Genomic DNA, 15,353 nt, shown 5'->3' with positions numbered 1-15,353 from the left:
GAGTCAGATACAGGAGTGTGAGGAGAAACCCGGTAAATATATAGAGAGTGTCAGATACAGGAGTGTGAGGCGAAACACGGTAAATATATAGAGAGAGTGTCAGATACAGGAGTGTGAGGGGAAACGTAGTAAATATATAGAGAGAGTGTCAGATACAATAGTGTGAGGGGAAACCCAGTAAATATATCGAGAGAGTCAGATACTGTAGTGTGAGGGGAACCCGGTAAATATATAGAGAGAGTGTCAGATACATGAGTGTGAGGGGAAACCCAGTAAATATATAGAGAGAGTGTCAGATACAGGAGTGTGAGGGGAAACGCGGTAAATATAGAGAGAGAGCGTCCGATACAGGAGTGTGAGGGGAAACCCAGTAAATATATAGAGAGTGTGTCAGATACAGGAGAGTGAGGGAAAACCCAGTAAATATATACAGAGTGTGTCAGATACAGCAGTGTGAGGGATACCCGGTAAATATATAGAGAGAGTGTCAGATACAGGAGTGTGAGGGAAACCCAGAAAATATATAGAGAGAGAGTCAGATACAGGAGTGTGAGGGGAAACCCAGTAAATATATAGAGAAAGTGTCAGATACAGGAGTGTGAGGGTAACCCGGTAAATATATAGAGAGTCAGATACAGGAGTGTGAGGGGAAAAGCAGTAAATATATAGAGAGAATGTCAGACATAGGAGTGTGAGGAAAACCCAGTAATATATAGAGAGCGTGTCAGATACACGAGCGTGAGGGAAAAACCAGTAAATATATAGAGAGAGTGTCAGATACAGGAGTGTGAGGGAAACCCAGAAAATATATAGAGAGAGTGTCAGATACAGGAGTGTGAGGGGAAACCCAGTAAATATATAGAGAGTGTCAGATACAGGAGTGTGAGGGGAAACGTGGTAAATATATAGAGAGAGTGTCAGATACAGGAGTGTGAGGGTAAACCCAGTAAATATATAGAGTGTCAGATACAGGTGTGTGAGGGGAAACCCAGTAAATATGTAGAGAGAGTGTCAGATACAGGAGTGTGAGGGAAACCCAGTAAATATATATAGAGAGAGAGTCAGATACAGGTGTGTGAGGAGAAACCCGGTAAATATATAGAGAGAGTGTCAGATACAGGAGTGTGAGGGAAAACCCAGTAAATATATAGAGAGAGTGTCAGATACAGGAGTGTGAGGCGAAACACGGTAAATATATAGAGAGAGAGTCAGATACAGGAGTGTGAGGAGAAACCCGGTAAATATATAGAGAGTGTCAGATACAGGAGTGTGAGGCGAAACACGGTAAATATATAGAGAGAGTGTCAGATACAGGAGTGTGAGGGGAAACGTAGTAAATATATAGAGAGAGTGTCAGATACAATAGTGTGAGGGGAAACCCAGTAAATATATCGAGAGAGTCAGATACTGTAGTGTGAGGGGAACCCGGTAAATATATAGAGAGAGTGTCAGATACAGGAGTGTGAGGGGAAACCCAGTAAATATATAGAGAGAGTGTCAGATACAGGAGTGTGAGGGGAAACGCGGTAAATATAGAGAGAGAGCGTCAGATACAGGAGTGTGAGGGGAAACCCAGTAAATATATAGAGTGTCAGATACAGGAGAGTGAGGGAAACCCGGTAAATATATAGAGAGAGTGTCAGATACGGGAGTGTGAGGGAAACCCGGTAAATATATAGAGAGAGTGTCAGATACGGGAGTTTGAGGGAAAGCCAGTAAATATATAGAGAGAGTGCCAGATACTGGAGTGTGAGGGAAACCCGGTAAATATATAGAGAGAGTGTCAGATACGGGAGTTTGAGGGAAAGCCAGTAAATATATAGAGAGAGTGTCAGATACAGGAGTGCGAGGGGAAACCCAGTAAATATATAGAGAGTGTCAGATACAGGAGTGTGAGGGAAACCCAGTAAATATATAGAGAGAGTGTCAGATACAGGAGTGTGAGGGAAACCCAGTAAATGTATAGAGAGTGTCAGATACAGGATTGTGAGGGGAAACCCAGTAAATATACAGAGAGAGTGTCAGATACAGGAGTGTGAGGGGAAACCCAGTAAATATATAGAGAGAGTGTCAGATACAGGAGTGTGAGGGGAAACCCAGTAAATATATAGAGAGAGTGTCAGATACAGGAGTGTGAGGGGAAACCCAGTAAATATATAGAGAGAGTGTCAGATACAGGAGTGTGAGGGAAACCCAGAAAATATATAGAGAGAGTGTCAGATACAGGAGTGTGAGGGAAACCCAGTAAATGTATAGAGAGTGTCAGATACAGGATTGTGAGGGGAAACCCAGTAAATATTTAGAGAGAATGTCAGATACAGGAGTGTGAGGGGAAACCCAGTAAATATATAGAGAGAGTGTCAGATACAGGAGTGTGAGGGGAAACCCAGTAAATATGTAGAGAGAGTGTCAGATACAGGAGTGTGAGGGGAAACACGGTAAATATATAGAGAGACTGCCAGATACAGGAGTGTGAGGGTAAACCCAGTAAATATATAGAGTGTCAGATACAGGAGTGTGAGGGGAAACACGGTAAATATATAGAGAGTGTCAGATACAGGAGTGTGAGGGGAAACGTGGTAAATATATAGAGAGAGTGTCAGATACAGGAGTGTGAGGGTAAAACCAGTAAATATATAGAGTGTCAGATACAGGAGTGTGAGGGGAAACCCAGTAAATATGTAGAGAGAGTGTCAGATACAGGAGTGTGAGGGAAACCCAGTAAATATATATAGAGAGAGAGTCAGATACAGGTGTGTGAGGAGAAACCCGGTAAATATATAGAGGGAGTGTCAGATACAGGAGTGTGAGGGAAAACCCAGTAAATATATAGAGAGAGTGTCAGATACAGGAGTGTGAGACGAAACACGGTAAATATATAGGGAGAGAGTCAGATACAGGAGTGTGAGGAGAAACCCGGTAAATATATAGAGAGTGTCAGATACAGGAGTGTGAGGCGAAACACGGTAAATATATAGAGAGAGTGTCAGATACAGGAGTGTGAGGGGAAACGTAGTAAATATATAGAGAGAGTGTCAGATACAATAGTGTGAGGGGAAACCCAGTAAATATATCGAGAGAGTCAGATACTGTAGTGTGAGGGGAACCCGGTAAATATATAGAGAGAGTGTCAGATACATGAGTGTGAGGGGAAACCCAGTAAATATATAGAGAGAGTGTCAGATACAGGAGTGTGAGGGGAAACGCGGTAAATATAGAGAGAGAGCGTCCGATACAGGAGTGTGAGGGGAAACCCAGTAAATATATAGAGAGTGTGTCAGATACAGGAGAGTGAGGGAAAACCCAGTAAATATATACAGAGTGTGTCAGATACAGCAGTGTGAGGGATACCCGGTAAATATATAGAGAGAGTGTCAGATACAGGAGTGTGAGGGAAACCCAGAAAATATATAGAGAGAGAGTCAGATACAGGAGTGTGAGGGGAAACCCAGTAAATATATAGAGAAAGTGTCAGATACAGGAGTGTGAGGGTAACCCGGTAAATATATAGAGAGTCAGATACAGGAGTGTGAGGGGAAAAGCAGTAAATATATAGAGAGAATGTCAGACATAGGAGTGTGAGGAAAACCCAGTAATATATAGAGAGCGTGTCAGATACACGAGTGTGAGGGAAAAACCAGTAAATATATAGAGAGAGTGTCAGATACAGGAGTGTGAGGGAAACCCAGAAAATATATAGAGAGAGTGTCAGATACAGGAGTGTGAGGGGAAACCCAGTAAATATATAGAGAGTGTCAGATACAGGTGTGTGAGGGGAAACCCAGTAAATATGTAGAGAGAGTGTCAGATACAGGAGTGTGAGGGAAACCCAGTAAATATATATAGAGAGAGAGTCAGATACAGGTGTGTGAGGAGAAACCCGGTAAATATATAGAGAGAGTGTCAGATACAGGAGTGTGAGGCGAAACACGGTAAATATATAGAGAGAGAGTCAGATACAGGAGTGTGAGGAGAAACCCGGTAAATATATAGAGAGTGTCAGATACAGGAGTGTGAGGCGAAACACGGTAAATATATAGAGAGAGTGTCAGATACAGGAGTGTGAGGGGAAACGTATTAAATATATAGAGAGAGTGTCAGATACAATAGTGTGAGGGGAAACCCAGTAAATATATCGAGAGAGTCAGATACTGTAGTGTGAGGGGAACCCGGTAAATATATAGAGAGAGTGTCAGATACAGGAGTGTGAGGGGAAACCCAGTAAATATATAGAGAGAGTGTCAGATACAGGAGTGTGAGGGGAAACGCGGTAAATATAGAGAGAGAGCGTCAGATACAGGAGTGTGAGGGGAAACCCAGTAAATATATAGAGTGTCAGATACAGGAGAGTGAGGGAAACCCGGTAAATATATAGAGAGAGTGTCAGATACGGGAGTGTGAGGGAAACCCGGTAAATATATAGAGAGAGTGTCAGATACGGGAGTTTGAGGGAAAGCCAGTAAATATATAGAGAGAGTGCCAGATACTGGAGTGTGAGGGAAACCCGGTAAATATATAGAGAGAGTGTCAGATACGGGAGTGTGAGGGAAAGCCAGTAAATATATCGATAGAGTGTCAGACACAGGAGTGTGAGGGAAAACCCAGTAAGTATATAGAGAGAGTGTCAGATGCAGGAGTGTGAGGGGAAACCCAGTAAATATATAGAGAGAGTGTCAGATACAGGTGTGCGAGGGAAACCCAGCAAATATATAGAGACAGTGTCAGATACAGGAGTGCGAGGGGAAACCCAGTAAATATATAGAGAGAGGGTCAGATACAGGAGAGTGAGGGAAAACCCAGGAAATATATAGAGAGAGTCAGATACAGGAGTGTGAGGGAAACCCAGCAAATATATAGAGAGTGTCAGATACAGGAGTGAGGGGAAACCCAGTAAATATATAGAGAGAGTGTCAGATACAGGTGTGTGAGGGAAACCCGGTAAATATATAGAGAGTCAGATACAGGAGTGTGAGGGGAAACCCAGTAAATATATAGAGACAGTGTCAGATACAGGAGTGTGAGGGAAACCCAGTAAATATATAGAGAGAGTGTCAGATACAGGAGTGTGAGGGAAACCCGGTAAATATATAGAGAGAGTGTCAGATACAGGAGTGTGAGGGAAAACCCAGTAAATATATAGAGAGAGTGTCAGATACAGGAGTGTGAGGGAAACCCGGTAAATATATAGAGAGTGTGTCAGACACAGGAGTGTGTGGGAAATCCAGTAAATATAAAGAGAGAGTGTCAGACACAGGAGTGTGAGGAGAAACCCGGTAAATATATAGAGAGTGTCAGATACAGGAGTGTGAGGGGAAACACAGTAAATATATAGAGAGTGTCAGATACAGGAGTGTGAGGGGAAACGTGGTAAATATATAGAGAGAGTGTCAGATACAGGAATGTGAGGGGAAACGTGGTAAATATATAGAGAGAGTGTCAGATACAGGAATGTGAGGGAAACCCAGTAAATATATAGAGAGAGTGTCAGATACAGGAGTGTGAGGGGAAACCCAGTAAATATATAGAGAGAGTGTCAGATACAGGAGTGTGAGGGGAAACCCGGTAAATATAGAGAGAGAGAGTCAGATACAGGAGTGTGAGGGGAAACCCAGTGAATATATAGAGAGAGTGTCAGACACAGGAGTGTGAGGAGAAACCCGGTAAATATATAGAGAGTGTCAGATACAGGAGTGTGAGGGGAAACACAGTAAATATATAGAGAGTGTCAGATACAGGAGTGTGAGGGGAAACGTGGTAAATATATAGAGAGAGTGTCAGATACAGGAATGTGAGGGAAACCCAGTAAATATATAGAGAGAGTGTCAGACACAGGAGTATGAGGAGAAACCCGGTAAATATATAGAGAGTGTCAGATACAGGAGTGTGAGGGGAAACACAGTAAATATATAGAGAGTGTCAGATACAGGAATGTGAGGGGAAACGTGGTAAATATATAGAGAGAGTGTCAGATACAGGAATGTGAGGGGAAACGTGGTAAATATATATAGAGAGTGTCAGATACAGGAGTGTGAGGGGAAACGTGGTAAATATTTGGAGAGAGTGTCAGATACAGGAGTGTGAGGGTAAACGTAGTAAATATATAGAGAGAGTGTCAGATACACGAGTGTGAGGGGAAACGTAGTAAATATATAGAGACTGTCAGATACAGGAGTGTGAGGGGAAACGTAGTAAATATATAAAGAGAGTGTCAGATACACGAGTGTGAGGGGAAACGTAGTAAATATATAGAGAGTGTCAGATACAGGAGTGTGAGGGAAACCCAGTAAATATATAGAGAGAGTGTCAGATACAGGAGTGTGAGGGAAAACCCAGTAAATATATGGAGAGAGGGGCAGATTCAGGAGTGTGAGGGAAAACCCAGTAAATATATAGAGAGAGTGTCAGATACAGGAGTTTGAGGGAAACCCAGTAAATAGAAAGAGAGTGTCAGATACAGGAGTGTGAGGGAAACCCAGTAAATGAGTAGAGAGAGTGTCAGATACAGGAGTGCGAGGGGAAACCCAGTAAATATATAGAGAGTGTCAGATACAGGAGTGTGAGGGAAACCCAGTAAATATATAGAGAGAGTGTCAGATACAGGAGTGTGAGGGAAACCCAGTAAATGTATAGAGAGTGTCAGATACAGGATTGTGAGGGGAAACCTAGTAAATATACAGAGAGAGTGTCAGATACAGGAGTGTGAGGGGAAACCCAGTAAATATATAGAGAGAGTGTCAGATACAGGAGTGTGAGGGGAAACCCAGTAAATATATAGAGAGAGTGTCAGATACAGGAGTGTGAGGGGAAACCCAGTAAATATATAGAGAGAGTGTCAGATACAGGAGTGTGAGGGAAACCCAGAAAATATATAGAGAGAGTGTCAGATACAGGAGTGTGAGGGAAACCCAGTAAATGTATAGAGAGTGTCAGATACAGGATTGTGAGGGGAAACCCAGTAAATATTTAGAGAGAATGTCAGATACAGGAGTGTGAGGGGAAACCCAGTAAATATATAGAGAGAGTGTCAGATACAGGAGTGTGAGGGGAAACCCAGTAAATATGTAGAGAGAGTGTCAGATACAGGAGTGTGAGGGGAAACACGGTAAATATATAGAGAGACTGCCAGATACAGGAGTGTGAGGGTAAACCCAGTAAATATATAGAGTGTCAGATACAGGAGTGTGAGGGGAAACACGGTAAATATATAGAGAGTGTCAGATACAGGAGTGTGAGGGGAAACGTGGTAAATATATAGAGACAGTGTCAGATACAGGAGTGTGAGGGTAAAACCAGTAAATATATAGAGTGTCAGATACAGGAGTGTGAGGGGAAACCCAGTAAATATGTAGAGAGAGTGTCAGATACAGGAGTGTGAGGGAAACCCAGTAAATATATATAGAGAGAGAGTCAGATACAGGTGTGTGAGGAGAAACCCGGTAAATATATAGAGGGAGTGTCAGATACAGGAGTGTGAGGGAAAACCCAGTAAATATATAGAGAGAGTGTCAGATACAGGAGTGTGAGACGAAACACGGTAAATATATAGGGAGAGAGTCAGATACAGGAGTGTGAGGAGAAACCCGGTAAATATATAGAGAGTGTCAGATACAGGAGTGTGAGGCGAAACACGGTAAATATATAGAGAGAGTGTCAGATACAGGAGTGTGAGGGGAAACGTAGTAAATATATAGAGAGAGTGTCAGATACAATAGTGTGAGGGGAAACCCAGTAAATATATCGAGAGAGTCAGATACTGTAGTGTGAGGGGAACCCGGTAAATATATAGAGAGAGTGTCAGATACATGAGTGTGAGGGGAAACCCAGTAAATATATAGAGAGAGTGTCAGATACAGGAGTGTGAGGGGAAACGCGGTAAATATAGAGAGAGAGCGTCCGATACAGGAGTGTGAGGGGAAACCCAGTAAATATATAGAGAGTGTGTCAGATACAGGAGAGTGAGGGAAAACCCAGTAAATATATACAGAGTGTGTCAGATACAGCAGTGTGAGGGATACCCGGTAAATATATAGAGAGAGTGTCAGATACAGGAGTGTGAGGGAAACCCAGAAAATATATAGAGAGAGAGTCAGATACAGGAGTGTGAGGGGAAACCCAGTAAATATATAGAGAAAGTGTCAGATACAGGAGTGTGAGGGTAACCCGGTAAATATATAGAGAGTCAGATACAGGAGTGTGAGGGGAAAAGCAGTAAATATATAGAGAGAATGTCAGACATAGGAGTGTGAGGAAAACCCAGTAATATATAGAGAGCGTGTCAGATACACGAGCGTGAGGGAAAAACCAGTAAATATATAGAGAGAGTGTCAGATACAGGAGTGTGAGGGAAACCCAGAAAATATATAGAGAGAGTGTCAGATACAGGAGTGTGAGGGGAAACCCAGTAAATATATAGAGAGTGTCAGATACAGGAGTGTGAGGGGAAACGTGGTAAATATATAGAGAGAGTGTCAGATACAGGAGTGTGAGGGTAAACCCAGTAAATATATAGAGTGTCAGATACAGGTGTGTGAGGGGAAACCCAGTAAATATGTAGAGAGAGTGTCAGATACAGGAGTGTGAGGGAAACCCAGTAAATATATATAGAGAGAGAGTCAGATACAGGTGTGTGAGGAGAAACCCGGTAAATATATAGAGAGAGTGTCAGATACAGGAGTGTGAGGGAAAACCCAGTAAATATATAGAGAGAGTGTCAGATACAGGAGTGTGAGGCGAAACACGGTAAATATATAGAGAGAGAGTCAGATACAGGAGTGTGAGGAGAAACCCGGTAAATATATAGAGAGTGTCAGATACAGGAGTGTGAGGCGAAACACGGTAAATATATAGAGAGAGTGTCAGATACAGGAGTGTGAGGGGAAACGTAGTAAATATATAGAGAGAGTGTCAGATACAATAGTGTGAGGGGAAACCCAGTAAATATATCGAGAGAGTCAGATACTGTAGTGTGAGGGGAACCCGGTAAATATATAGAGAGAGTGTCAGATACAGGAGTGTGAGGGGAAACCCAGTAAATATATAGAGAGAGTGTCAGATACAGGAGTGTGAGGGGAAACGCGGTAAATATAGAGAGAGAGCGTCAGATACAGGAGTGTGAGGGGAAACCCAGTAAATATATAGAGTGTCAGATACAGGAGAGTGAGGGAAACCCGGTAAATATATAGAGAGAGTGTCAGATACGGGAGTGTGAGGGAAACCCGGTAAATATATAGAGAGAGTGTCAGATACGGGAGTTTGAGGGAAAGCCAGTAAATATATAGAGAGAGTGCCAGATACTGGAGTGTGAGGGAAACCCGGTAAATATATAGAGAGAGTGTCAGATACGGGAGTTTGAGGGAAAGCCAGTAAATATATAGAGAGAGTGCCAGATACTGGAGTGTGAGGGAAACCCGGTAAATATATAGAGAGAGTGTCAGACACAGGAGTGTGAGGGAAAACCCAGTAAGTATATAGAGAGAGTGTCAGATGCAGGAGTGTGAGGGGAAACCCAGTAAATATATAGAGAGAGTGTCAGATACAGGTGTGCGAGGGAAACCCAGCAAATATATAGAGACAGTGTCAGATACAGGAGTGCGAGGGGAAACCCAGTAAATATATAGAGAGAGGGTCAGATACAGGAGAGTGAGGGAAAACCCAGGAAATATATAGAGAGAGTCAGATACAGGAGTGTGAGGGAAACCCAGCAAATATATAGAGAGTGTCAGATACAGGAGTGTGAGGGAAACCCAGTAAATGTATAGAGAGTGTCAGATACAGGAGTGTGAGGGGAAACCCAGTAAAAATATAGAGAGAGTGTCAGATACAGGAGTGTGAGGGGAAACCCAGTAAATATATAGAGAGAGTGTCAGATACAGGTGTGTGAGGGAAACCCGGTAAATATATAGAGAGTCAGATACAGGAGTGTGAGGGGAAACCCAGTAAATATATAGAGACAGTGTCAGATACAGGAGTGTGAGGGAAACCCAGTAAATATATAGAGAGAGTGTCAGATACAGGAGTGTGAGGGAAACCCGGTAAATATATAGAGAGAGTGTCAGATACAGGAGTGTGAGGGAAAACCCAGTAAATATATAGAGAGAGTGTCAGATACAGGAGTGTGAGGGAAACCCGGTAAATATATAGAGAGTGTGTCAGACACAGGAGTGTGTGGGAAATCCAGTAAATATAAAGAGAGAGAGTCTGATACAGGAGTGTGAGGGAAAACCCAGTAAATAAATAGAGAGAGTGTCAGATACAGGAGTGTGAGGGGAAACCCGGTAAATATATAGAGTGAGTGTCAGATACAGGAGTGTGAGGGGAAACTCAGTAAATAAATAGAGAGAGAGTCAGATACAGGAGTTTGAGGGAAACCCAGTAAATATAAAGAGAGAGAGCCAGATACAGGAGAGTGAGGGAAAACCCGGGAAATATATAGAGAGAGTGTCAGATACAGGAGTGTGAGGGGAAACACCGTAAATATATAGAGAGAGTGTCAGGTACGGGAGTGTGAGGGGAAACCCAGTAAGTATTTGAGAGAGTCTCAAATACACGAGTGTGAGGGAAACCCGGTAAATATATAGAGAGTCAGATACAGGAGTGGGAGGGGAAAACCAGTAAATATAGAGAGAGAATGTCAGACATAGGAGTGTGAGGCAAAACCCAGTAAATATATGGAGAGAGAGTCAGATACAGGAGTGAGGGAAAACCCAGTAAATATATAGAGAGAGTGTCAGATACAGGAGTGCGAGGGGAAACCCAGTAAATATATAGAGAGAGTGTCAGATACAGGAGTGTGAGGGGAAACCCAGTAAATATGTAGAGAGAGTGTCAGATACAGGAGTGCGAGGGGAAACACGGTAAATATATAGAGAGACTGCCAGATACAGGAGTGTGAGGGTAAACCCAGTAAATATATAGAGTGTCAGATACAGGAGTGTGAGGGAAACCCGGTAAATATATAGAGAGAGATTCAGACACAGGAGTGTGAGGGGAAACCCGGTAAATAAATAGAGAGTGTCAGATACAGGAGTGTGAGGGAAACCCAGTAAATATATATAGAGAGAGAGTCAGATACAGGTGTGTGAGGAGAAACCCGGTAAATATATAGAGAGAGAGTCAGATACAGGAGTGTGAGGAGAAACCCGGTAAATATATAGAGAGTGTCAGATACAGGAGTGTGAGGCGAAACACGGTAAATATATAGAGAGAGTGTCAGATACAGGAGTGTGAGGGGAAACGTAGTAAATATATAGAGAGAGTGTCAGATACAATAGTGTGAGGGGGAACCCAGTAAATATATAGAGAGAGTCAGATACAGGAGTGTGAGGGAAACCCGGTAAATAAATAGAGAGAATGTCAGACACAGGAGTGTGAGGGAAAACCCAGTAAATATATAGAGAGAGTCTCAGACACAGGAGTGTGAGGGAAACCCAGTAAATATATAGAGAGAGTGTCAGACACAGGAGTGTGAGGGAAACCCGGTAAATATACAGAGAGAGTGTCAGACACAGGAGTTTGAGGGAAAACCCAGTAAATATATAGAGAGAGTGTCAGATACACGAGTGTGAGGGAAACACGGTAAATATATAGAGAGAGTGTCAGACACAGGAGTGTGAGGGGAACCCAGTAAATATATAGAGAGAGTGTCAGATACAGGAGTGTGAGGGAAAACCAGTAAATATATAGAGAGAGTGTCAGATACAGGAGTGTGAGGAGAAACCCAGTAAATATATAGAGAGGGTGTCAGATACAGGAGTGTGAGGGAAACACGGTAAATATATAGAGAGTCAGATACAGGACTGTGAGGGGAAAATCAGTAAATATATAGAGAGAGTCAGATACAGGAGTGTGATGCAAAACCCAGTAAATATATGGAGAGAGAGTCAGATACAGGAGCGTGAGGGAAAACCCAGTAAATATATGGATAGAGAGTCAGATACAGGAGTGTGAGGGGAAACCCAGTAAATATATAGAGAGAGTGTCAGATACAGGTGTGTAAGGGAAAACCAGTAAATATATAGAGTGTCAGATACAGGAGTGTGAGGGGAAAACCAGTAAATATATAGAGAGAGTGTCAGATACAGGAGTGTGAGGCGAAACACGGTAAATATATAGAGAGAGTGTCAGATACAGGAGTGTGAGGGGAAACGTAGTAAATATATAGAGAGAGTGTCAGATACAATAGTGTGAGGGGGAACCCAGTAAATATATAGAGAGAGTCAGATACAGGACTGTGAGGGCAAACCTATTAAATATATATAGAGAGTGTCAGATACAGGAGTGCGAGGAGAAACCCAGTAAATATATAGAGAGAGTGTCAGATACAGCAGTGTGAGGGGAAACGCGGTAAATATAGAGAGAGAGCGTCAGATACAGGAGTGTGAGGGGAAACCCAGTAAATATATCGAGAGAGTCAGATACTGTAGAGTGAGGGGAACCCGGTAAATATATAGAGAGAGTGTCAGATACAGGAGTGTGAGGGGAAACCCAGTAAATATATAGAGAGAGTGTCAGATACAGCAGTGTGAGGGGAAACGCGGTAAATATAGAGAGAGAGCGTCAGATACAGGAGTGTGAGGGGAAACCCAGTAAATATATAGAGAGAGTGTCAGATACAGGAGAGTGAGGGAAAACCCAGTAAATATATACAGAGTGCGTCAGATACAGGAGTGTGAGGGATACCCGGTAAATATATAGAGAGAGTGTCAGATACAGGAGTGTGAGGGAAACCCAGAAAATATATAGAGAGAGAGTCAGATACAGGAGTGTGAGGGGAAACCCAGTAAATATATAGAGAAAGTGTCAGATACAGGAGTGTGAGGGAAAACCGGTAAATATATAGAGAGAGTGTCAGACACAGGAGTGTGAGGTGAACCCAGTAAATATATAGAGAGAGTCTCAGACACAGGAGTGTGAGGGAAACCCAGTAAATATATAGAGAGAGTGTCAGACACAAGAGTGTGAGGGAAACCCGGTAAATATATAGAGAGAGTGTCAGACACAGGAGTTTGGGGAAAACCCAGTAAATATATAGAGAGAGTGTCAGATACACGAGTGTGAGGGAAACCCGGTAAATATATAGAGAGAGTGTCAGACACAGGAGTGTGAGGGGAACCCAGTAAATATATAGAGAGAATGTCAGACACAGGAGTGTGAGGGAAAACCCAGTAAATATATAGAGAGAGTGTCAGATACAGGAGTGTGAGGAGAAACCCAGTAAATATATAGAGAGGGTGTCAGATACAGGAGTGTGAGGGAAACACGGTAAATATATAGAGAGTCAGATACAGGACTGTGAGGGGAAAATCAGTAAATATATAGAGAGAGTCAGATACAGGAGTGTGAGGCAAAACCCAGTAAATATATGGAGAGAGAGTCAGATACAGGAGCGTGAGGGAAAACCCAGTAAATATATGGATGGAGAGTCAGATACAGGAGTGTGAGGGGAAACCCAGTAAATATATAGAGAGAGTGTCAGATACAGGTGTGTGAGGGAAAACCAGTAAATATATAGAGTGTCAGATACAGGAGTGTGAGGAGAAAACCAGTAAATATATAGAGAGAGTGTCAGATACAGGAGTGTGAGGGGAAACCCAGTAAATATATAGAGAGAGTGTCAGATACAGTAGTGTGAGGGGAAACCAAGTAAATATATAGAGAGTGTCAGATACAGGAGTGTGAGGGAAACCCAGTAAATATATCGAGAGTGTCAGATACAGGAGTGTGAGGGGAAACGTGGTAAATATATAGAGAGAGTGTCAGATACAGGAGTGTGAGGGGAAACGTGGTAAATATGTAGAGAGAGTGTCAGATACAGGAGTGTGAGGGGAAACGTGGTAAATATATAGAGAGAGTGTCAGGTACAGGAGTGTGAGGGAAACCCGGTAAATATATAGAGAGAGAGTCAGATACAGGAGTGTGAGGGGAAACCCAGTGAATATATAGAGAGAGTGTCAGATACAGGAGTGTGAGGAGAAACCCGGTAAATATATAGAGAGAGTGTCAGATACAGGAGTGTGAGGGGAAACCCAGTAAATATATAGAGAGTGTCAGATAAAGGAGTGTGAGTGGAAACACGGTAAATATATAGAGAGTGTCAGATACAGGAGTGTGAGGGGAAATGTGGTAAATATATAGAGACTGTCAGATACAGGAGTGTGAGGAGAAACCCAGTGAATATATAGAGAGAGTGTCAGACACAGGAGTGTGAGGGAAACCCAGTAAATATATAGAGAGAGTGTCAGATACAGGAGTGTGAGGGAAACCCAGTAAATATCTAGAGTGTCAGATACAGCAGTGTGAGAGAAACCCAGTAAATAAATAGAGAGAGTGTCAGATACAGGAGTGTGAGGGAAACCCAGTAAATATATAGAGAGAGTGTCAGATACAGGAGTATGTGGGTAAACCCAGTACATATCTAGAGAGTGTGTCAGATACAGGAGTGTGAAGGAAACCCAGTTAATAAATAGAGAGAGTGTCAGATACAGGAGTGTGAGGGAAACCCAGTAAATATATAGAGAGAGTGTCAGATACAGGAGTGTGAGGGAAAACCCAGTAAATATATAGAGAGACTGCCAGATACAGGAGTGTGAGGGGAAACCCGGTGAATAAATAGAGAGAGAGTCAGATACAGGAGTGTGAGGGGAAACCCGGTAAATATATAGAGAGACTGTCAGATACAGGAGTGTGAGGGGAAACCCAGTAAATAAATAGAGAGAGTGTCAGATACACGAGTGTGAGGGGAAACCCAGTAAAATATAGAGAGAGTGTCAGATACAGGAGTGTGAGGGAAACCCAGTAAATATATAGAGAGAGTGTCAGATACAGGAGTGTGAGGGAAACCCAGTAAATATATAGAGAGAGTGTCAGATACAGGAGTGTGAGGGGAAACACGGTGAATAAATAGAGAGAGAGTCAGATACAGGAGTGTGAGGGGAAACCCGGTCAATAACATGAGAGAGTGTCAGATACAGGAGTGTGAGGGAAAACCCAGTAAATATATAGAGAGAGTGTCAGATACAGGAGTGTGAGGGGAATCCCGGTAAATATATAGAGAGAGTGTCAGATACAGGTGTGTGAGGGTAAACCGGTAAATATATAGAGAGAGTGTCAGACACAGGTGTGTGAGGAGAAACCCGGTAAATATATAGAGAGAGAGTCAGATACAGGAGTGTGAGGAGAAACCCGGTAAATATATAGAGAGAGAGTCAGATACAGGAGTGTGAGGGGAAACCCGGTCAATAACATGAGAGAGTGTCAGATACAGGAGTGTGAGGGGAAACCCGGTAAATATATAGAGAGAGTGTCAGATACAGGAGTGTGAGGGGAAACCCGGTAAATATATAGAGAGAGTGTCA

General features: G+C 42.7%; 1 protein-coding gene across 7 annotated transcripts in view; it reads right to left on the bottom strand.

Moving 5' to 3' along the window:
• LOC140390254 (collagen alpha-1(V) chain-like) overlaps positions 1-15,353 on the bottom strand; it is a 409,209-nt gene that overhangs the window by 269,141 nt on the left and 124,715 nt on the right. The window lies entirely within an intron of this gene.

Source organism: Scyliorhinus torazame, chromosome 14 (genome assembly GCF_047496885.1).
Source record: "Scyliorhinus torazame isolate Kashiwa2021f chromosome 14, sScyTor2.1, whole genome shotgun sequence".
Lineage (NCBI taxonomy): Eukaryota > Metazoa > Chordata > Chondrichthyes > Carcharhiniformes > Scyliorhinidae > Scyliorhinus > Scyliorhinus torazame.
The sequence above is the reverse complement of the archived record's forward strand: the minus strand, read 5'-3'. Positions and strand labels throughout refer to the sequence as shown.